This window comes from Crocodylus siamensis, chromosome 7 (assembly GCF_052110815.1).
Source record: "Crocodylus siamensis isolate JL-2025a chromosome 7, ASM5211081v1, whole genome shotgun sequence".
Classification (NCBI taxonomy): Eukaryota; Metazoa; Chordata; order Crocodylia; family Crocodylidae; genus Crocodylus; species Crocodylus siamensis.
In genome coordinates, this window is record NC_143401.1 from 19871433 (window position 1) to 19879006 (window position 7574).

The following is a 7574-nucleotide window of genomic DNA, read 5'->3' on the forward strand; positions in this document are numbered from 1 at the left end:
GCATGAGGGAGCTTCAGTATGGGAGCTGTCTGCTGTCTAGCCCTGCAACAGAGCACCCTTGTTCCTAAGCCAGCCCATCCACAGCACATTGAGCCGGGTCAGAGCCAGGCTGCTCTGACCCAGCTCAACATGCTGCAGTCTTGGGTGCACATGGAAATGCAGCACCTGGGAGCAATGAACTCTGGCATGATATATACTACAGTTTATTGAATCCTGTTACTGTGCATATGTAGACACATCCAAGGTGCACAAATCTGCTTGCCACCACCACCACTGTTCCCAGCTAGACCCACTTCCCTGCATAGGCATTTGCCACAGTCCCAGCTACAGTGGGGCAGGAGTGGCTGGGACAGTGGTGTTGGTGGGTGGGTCTCACCTTCCCATGTGCAGAGGCATAGGTAGAGAGAGTGAAGAGAAAAAAAAATGCTACATGAGAAGTTTCATGTCAAAGATAAAAATGGTGCTATGCAACAGGATTAAGCTAAAAACATAGCTCACCCAGGTGCCACACACACCATGTTGATGAAGGGATCACCACACTGATAATCACTGTCACCCCAGGTTGCCCAGGGTCTTTTTTCCTTTATGGGGTATTATTCTTGAGGCCTGCTGGCTTCCAAAACCCCAAGCTCATCATCTGCAGGCCTGGCTGGTTGAAGGACATCAGAGGCTCAACTTCAAACTTAGGGAAAGGATTATCTGTCCAGTCCCTGAGCCCAAAGCTCAGACAGCAGCAGTGGAGAAGCTGGCCCTAAATTGAAGCAGTGGGTTTTAAAAAACACCACTTCAATTTAGGGATGATTAAATCCCCATGCCATACACACAGCCCACTGACTTGCCTGCCTCTCCGGTGGGGAGGGGAGGGCAAGCTGCTGGCAGGCGGAGTGGTCCCTGGGCTGCGGGGGGTGGGCAAGGGAGAGGGGCTGGCGCTCCCTTTGTGGCAGCAGTGGCACTCCCAGGCAGCACCCGCCTGCAGACACCTGGCTCGGACGGTCCTGGGGGCACTGCAGCCACGGAAGGAAGCACTGGGCCCCTGCGCAGGTCAGGCAGGCGGGCTCCAGGTTGCGGGGAAGAATCAGGCTTGCTGCTTTTCTTGGACGGAGCCTGCCTTCCCAGGCTGCTGTCAGGCTGCCTGCAGGGCCTCCTGCAGAGCCGTGGAGCTACGTGGAGCCCGGTGCTTCACTCCACGGCTGTAGGAGCAGCAAACTAAAATTCTTCAAAGGAGTTTTAGTTTGCTGTGCCCCAAGTCATTTAAGGCACATTATGCCACCGAATTTCCTACAGCGACGGGAATTAATGTGTAATACGCTGCTGAGGTGTGTAAACACTGACACCATTGAAGCAGTGCAAAAGCATTTAGCCCACTTTAAATTCATGTGCACACACGCATCTTGTTTCATCTACACATGGCAGCTGATACTAACCAGAAATGTGGAGGAGAGGTACAAATGAGATAAGAGCAGAACAAAGAGGAGGAGCATGGCAGACATAGGAGGAGGATTTAAAATAGAAAATGAAGGGAAAAATAACTGAAGAGGAGGAAGATGAAGTTCTGCAGTTCATTGCACCCCTGTGACCAGATCAAAGGAGAAGAGTTAAGCTCCCATGAGAGGAGAGTGTGTAAATCTTAAGACTAGCTAGTGGTTTTGAAGGGGCAGGACTGTTTTCCTGCTGGGATTCTTGAGCTGCTGCAACAGCCTCTTCCAGTGTTTGGTCAATTTAGCTTCATCAGACTGGTATCCTACTCTCACCCCACTCTCCTTTCTTTTCCAATGACAGGGCCATCACCCCTGCTGCTTATGACAAACAGCGTTGCAACAGCCTTTTTTGTTCTAAAACCTGCAGTTACAAGCTGATTGAAAAGGTTAACCCTCGTAAACACTGTGATGCTGAGAGCTGGATGGTTTAGTAACAAGTCCCTTCCCTTGCTCAAGTGTATGTTTTTTATTTGCAACATCTGCTTTACAATTTTGGGCATGACCAGATATGGAGCAAATTCTTTCCTAAACCCAAGGAGATGTTCTAAGCAGTAATGGCTCATTTATCTGTTAATGCATCAAAAAAAAATATCATAAGGGATCAGACCTATGTAATGCTATTTTGATGGTGTGCTTTTAACAGAGAACTTGTAACTGGTACAAGTCTCCTACTTACAGAAGAATTCCACATGCAGGACCAGATCTAAGTACCGTCTCAGTACCTGTTCCCTCTCTTCTAGAAGTTTGAGTAAAATAAATTCAGATAATATCAATGCTTGGTGTGATTAAGGATTGTAAAATGTCCTATAATTTTAGTCTCATCAGTTTAACAAACACAAGACAACTGAAGAAAAAAAATGACTTCAGAAGCAGAGGCAGATGAGTGAGCAAGTATTCATTTACTTATCCCCACTTTCCCCTGCTACTGATTTGGGGGAGGGTGAAGAGGGGCAGGTGAGAGGAACGGAAGGGCAGACAACAGTAGAACTCACCTTTTGGAGCCATGTGAAAGCAAGGACTCTGATGAGATCCTATGTGGAGCACCAGGGGAGCTCCGAGTTCTCTGAGCTCGCTGGCATCCATGATTGTGGTAAGGGGGTGCAGCCACATCCTTTGGCTATGGCGCACACACAGTGAACCCTCTTTACTGTGTGCATGCACACCAGAGCTGAAATTTGACTGGAGTGAAATTTTGACTAAAATTTCACATTTTAACTGAAATTTGCATCCACATGTTCTAATACCTTGAACCCCTGAATGACTGAGACTCATCCTCTCTCATTAATTTTCAGTCATATCATACATTTCCTACCTTGTAGATCATCTCCCCATGATATGAAACTGCCTGTGCAAATTATTTCCTCCAATTCACTTACAAGTTATGTAGCTCTCCTCCACTGGCCACCAAGTTATTAACTACCTAAAGAATCTGAACATGTCCCCACTAGAACCATGTATGATAGGGGTGGGCAAAATATGGCCTGCTGGCTGGATCTGGCCCATGAGGCCATTCTATCCGGCTTTTACCTGCACTCAGCACCAGCTTGTAACGTGACCCCACACTGGCTCCGGGCTCAGCCATCAGAGCTGTGCCAATGGTGGCAGCAGCTGCAGCCCCCCTGCTTGCTGCACTGGGCAGTGTTTGCTGCAGCTGCCTGCCCAGAGCTTGTGCCGTGGTAGGCTGCAGTGCAGCTGCCACTGCTGCCCCTGTGCTGCCCAGCACGCAAACTGTGGGCAGGCAGCAGCAGCAAACACTGCCCAGCATGGCAAGCAGGGGGGCTGCAGCTGCTGCCATTGTGGAGCAGCCATGATGGGCAAGCCCGGAGCTGGCGCAGGGCCCAGGCTGGCAGCGGGGGCGGGTTACAAGCTGGTGTGGAGTGCAGGGAAAAGAGGCCCCTTTCCTGCTCCATGCCCGGCGTGGGTCTGCCTGTGCCTGCTCAGGACAGCCCCGTGCTGGCTGCGAGCAGCTGCAGCAGGAAGCACTGGCCAGGGGGCAGGAGCAGGGCTGCTTTTCCTCGCAGTCCACACCAGCTCCTTTCCTGCTGGTGAGCAGGGGGTTGGGGCTGTGTGCTGCCCCCTGCCTGTACCATGGGGCTGGGGGACACTAGGAGTAAGTAGGTGCAGGAGCACAGGGCCTGCACTGGTGTCCCAAGGCCAGCACCAGCAGGGCCCAGAGCAGGGCAGCAGGGGTACAGGGTCCTGGCCAGCAGGGTCTCTATGGTGCCAGGACAGCTCTCCAGTCTCCTTGCTGGTGCAGCCCAGCCCAGCTCCACAGGCCCCTGCTAGCCTGCGTCCCACTCTGGGCCCCATTGGTGCTGGCCCTGGGACACTGGTTCCAAGACATTGGGATATTGGTCCCAAGATGGTGACCAGGGGGCAAGGCACCTGTTAAGGGGTGGGGCTACTCACGCCGCCCTCGACAGTTTGCCATAACTGGGTAAGCGGCCCTCTGCCCAAAATAATTGCCCACCCCTGATGGAGGAAGATGCAGTTACTGCCCTCTTCCATCATATGAGGCCCTTGTTGTCCAGCAAGACAGGCCATTTTGGTAGCGCACTGGTAGCTACATCACTCGAACTGAATGTTTGAATAATTCTCTGCCTAACACCAAGCATCTGTTTAGATGAGAGTGCTACATTTATCAAAACATTTTGTAACAGCTTATTTGGGAACTGGATGTAGTTGAATTTTTAGAAGCACAGCTATGGAAGGAATCCTTAGTAGGGCTTGTGAAATGGCTTCCATTTCAATTTGTGTTTTGGTGGAAAAGCATTTTGTTTCAAATTTTGTTTAGACTTGAAACTGCTGTTCCTTTTTGTTTAATTAAACAGTGACACTGTTTTGATGCTGTTTCAACATCTTGCCCATAGGTCTCTCTCATCCAGCAGGCAGATCAGAGGCCGTAAACCCGGGAGGGCTGTAGGGGCTGTACGATCGGGCTCAGTTCCCTTCCCCAGCTCAATCAAGCTGGGGAAGGAAACAGCCTGATCACTCAGATCCCCTCCCCAGCACTGCGATCAGTTGGGCTGGGGAAGAGAACTCAGCCCGGCTCCTTCAAATCTAAAAATATTTCAAAACTTTTGAAATGTTTTGACTGCCCTCATTTTGTTTTGAGGCTGTTTTGAAGCCCTATGTTTCATTTAGATCTCGCTGTTTAAATCTTGAAATGAAATGAAACAGCCAGCAAAATTTCACACAGCTGTAATCCTTAGTTCAGTAAGTCCAGGCCCCTATATTGCAGGCATCATATCATACTTATTCAAACTCCATCTTAAGACAAGTTTGGAATCATAGGGACCAAAAAATAATTTAAAAAGCTATTGTAAAATGTTACAGAAGCACAGCTCCTCTAATTGACCAAAACTTTCTTCTACCATCCAGCCTAAGCTCATTCCTGGCCAGTCTATTCCCGTTTAGTTTTGTGTAAGCACTGTCCTTTGGCTTAAATAATTTGGGAGGGCAAAAAAAGGATGAAGAGAAGCAAATATCCCTCATTAATTAACATGTTGGCTGATCCTTCTTTAATAGTTTCTCCCTCCAACCTGGACTAGCTCCTGCTTACCTGTGCTCACTCTAAACACCAGTTTGTCCTTATGTGTTGCTAACGTGCATATCATATTTGTTGCCACTGTGTCTTTGGAGAGTACAGCCAGTCCCAACTATGGAGAAAGCTTGGAGTCAGGCTCTAGAGTGTTAAAGATTGGCTTAATCAAGATCTAATTAAAATCCTTAAGATTGAGTTCTTTATTTGCCAACTGATCGGAGCACTTGGAGTTAACATTTTCCAATGTAAACATACCAACTAGAACCATTTTAAGGAAATTTGCAAGCCAAGTGTCTCCTTTGGGCAAATGATACTAGGAGAGGGGGGTTCAGAAAAAAATGATCAACCTAAGTCCAGTTAATATTAAGTCACAACAGCTGATGACACTGGTTTCCTAGTAAAAGTAACTTTTGCAATTTAGGCTTTATCTGGTTTGGATAGGTCATATGAAATAGTCTGGAAAAGAAGTCTTTAGGCACAATGCATTAGAACATGAATGTGAATCTCAACCTTTTTAGACTCGAGGGACCAGCTCAGAAGATGCTAGCTCATAGTTTTTACTCATTTTTGACTATGAAAGAGAGAGAGGTTTTCTTCTGCTGCAAAGGCCTCAGAAAGACCACACTCAGTCAAAATGTTTTAGATCACTATTTGGAATCTCTGGATTCATCCTGTGAATCATGTTTGCACACCTGATGGGGCTAACATTGCATTACACCTTGGAAAGGATCTCAGAGCACCCCATAATGCCACAGGATTCTGTCTGAGAATCACTACATTAGAATTTAGCTCATCCTAGAGATGCCACTGTTGTTATTTCTACCTGCTGTCCCAGAAGAGTCAAGGGTCCCATTAAGCAGAATAATCATTTTGCTCTGTAGATATTGTGACATGTTTGGATCAGTGAAATTTAGACTATTAAGCTTTATTATTCAACTCAGTTTTAAATTCTGTGAACACGAGTGCAACATGATTGACAAAGAGACCGGCACTTGGCCCCTATGTCCACGTGTGAGATGTGTTGGAGGTGCAGTAGCAAACGCTGGTCTCAGTGCATGGCCTGCTCTGCGGTGCTGCCACCTGAATCCTGTGGCTTCATAACATCAGGCAACTCTGGAGTGGTGGAAAAGGGGTCAATATGCAGTGGCTCAAAGGAGCCATTTCCAGGTCTGAATAGGGCCAAGCCCACTGTAGCTGGTGCACAGGGACGACAGTTCTGGCTACTTAAGCCACAGTCTATCAAAGTCTTGGTGCCATCAGTCAGCAGCTGGTCATCCTTGTATAGCTGCTGTTCCTCTGGAGGCCTCTTTAGTATCCCCTCCACAACTTTCTTCAGCTCATAAACAGTAGTGTTCTCTTTGGCATTGACAAAGATGGTCATTCTATGGCGGCGTATCATCAAATACACATCCATGGCTGCCCTGGGGACTTCCCACAATCCTGTAACATCACAAAGAGATCAGGCCTTAAGGCAACTGCAATTTTTCAACAAATCTGAAGTCAGAACAGACTAAATATCAGTATCTGGAGAAGTTTGAGGCCAGGAAAAAACCTGCCCAGGATCCCTGGACTAGGAGTCTTTGGTGCTGTTTTTCAGACATATTTGGGTGCACTATAGCTCTAGGACAGAATCATTTACTCACCTGAAGAAATACAATTTCTCAATCTATATTCTGTTCACAACTCTCCAGTCAGGGCCTTGTTACACCTTACACTGGACATATGTATACAAGATGTTTACTGTGGAGTTGCCTAATTAGCTCCACAGTAAATTTATTGGGTCTATGCATGCAGTGCTATTAAGCCACAGTAAACTAACAAACTCTGCAGCACAGTAGTGCTTGGAAATGCAAGTACTATCCTAATACAGAGTTAGTTACTGCACAGCAATGCACGTGTAGCCGATGACCCAGGAGTAAATTACTCCTGGTCAGCCAGCCAGCAGGGGACCACACTCCTGCCTGTGGCCTAGCCACATGGCTCAGCTGCTGCAGGCACCTCATGACCCAGCCAGCTCCTCCACCACCCAATGTAGGCACCTGCTGTTTGGGTCCAACCCTTGCCCCATGCCCTCTGCCAGCCTGGGGCTGCCCCCCAGGCTGCAGGCCACACTATCAGTGTCAGCCAAAGCCTGGGGCTGGCACCTGGGCAGCTGAGGCCAGAGTCTGGAGCTCCCTCTGGTTGCTGCAGGGGTGGTAGAGTAGGGCAGGAGCAGCACTAGCCTAAACTGCCCCTCCCTGACTCAAATTGCTGGTGTTCCAGGTGTATGTGTAGATGGTGCACCCAGGAGTAGTTTATTGCAGAGCAATCTGCTCCACAGTTTATTCAGTTGCATTAATAGACACACCCACCATGAGCTGCATAAAAATTGATGAGTATCACTACTAGCTCAAGTTTGGAGTTGTTACACTTCTGGCCAGCAAAGTCCTAGGGGACAGAAAGGTAAGAATGCCCATTCCCCCTCCCATTCCAGGCTCTCCCTCCCCTGCCCCCCCACCCCAGCTCCCCAGGGTCCCTCCTGCCCCTGTGTACTTGTAGCTCCCTGACTGTGG

The 7574-nt window shown here is 48.5% G+C and overlaps 1 pseudogene; it reads right to left on the reverse strand.

The window, feature by feature from the left end:
- Positions 1–6070: 6070 nt before the first annotated feature.
- Positions 6071–6436, reverse strand: LOC149859569 (elongin-B pseudogene; annotated as a pseudogene).
- Between the last annotated feature and the right edge of the window lie 1138 nt (positions 6437–7574).